Raw genomic sequence first — 1119 nt, forward strand, 5'->3', positions numbered from 1 at the left:
TTGTTTATATATTTATTTAAAAACCAATACAAGATAAAATCAGTTTTAAAACGTAGTAATAGGTAGAAAAGGCCTTGTTTTTTTTTGACAACCCACCCCTATGAACCACTCATTGGGGGTTGGTGATTTTCAGGTGTTAGTCAACAGAACAATTAACTCCCCACAACGGCGTTCCGATTATGAAATTTTAATATTCCTTTAAAAAAAATCCTTCTCATATTTTTGTTTCTTTCTTATTATTTCAATTTTTGCTATTTTGGTCTTGTTAAAATGAACATTATAATATACCCATAAAATGCAAAAAAAAAAATATAAACATTCAAACGGGGACATTTTAAATAAGGCTTCAAGAAAGATATTTTTTCCCTAAAAACCGATTTGAAAAAAAAGGGGAAAACAGATGAGGGGGGGACCATAAATAGGCCGCAAGGCAGTTGTTTTGTCAAAAAATTCCTTGGCAAATGAGGTCCCCACGATTAAATAGGAGAACCAAGGGTAACCCTGTTTGCATTAAAAAAAAATTATTGAGGTTGAGGTGCATTTGGGGACCGTTTTTTTTTGGGGGGGACCCACTAGTGCGTTTTTTTGTGGGAGGTCTATGGTTCCATGGGCCGTTCAGTTATTGGTGATTAGAGTTGATTTTAAAAAACCAAAATAAATTCATCCAGTTCAAAAAAATTGAAAAGGGTTTGATTTATGTCCTTTTTTTTGCATATTTTTTCTTTAAGTGGTTATTTATGCCTCTAAGTTGCCATTTCTCTACCTTCCCCACCTTTTTCTCTCTTTTCTGTGGCATTTATGCTCCAGTAGTGCCCAAACCACAACTCTTCTTTCCGCCCCTTTTTTTTCCTCTCAGGGATATTATGCAGGTGCCAAACTCCTTTAGGGCACCTTTTCTCTCAGGGGTATTATGCAAGTTGGCCCCTTTCTCTCGCCCCTCCTTTTTCTCTCAGGGTATTATGGCAGGGGCCCACGACTTTCTCCCTTCCGGACCTTTACTCTCAGGGATATTATGCAGTGCCCAACATCCTCCCTCGCCCACTTTTCCTCTTTTTTCAGGGTATTATGCAGTTGGCCCACTCTCTCTTTTCGCCCTTTCTCTCATGGATTATTTATGGG

Source organism: Penaeus monodon, chromosome 24, assembly GCF_015228065.2.
Source record: "Penaeus monodon isolate SGIC_2016 chromosome 24, NSTDA_Pmon_1, whole genome shotgun sequence".
NCBI lineage: Eukaryota > Metazoa > Arthropoda > Malacostraca > Decapoda > Penaeidae > Penaeus > Penaeus monodon.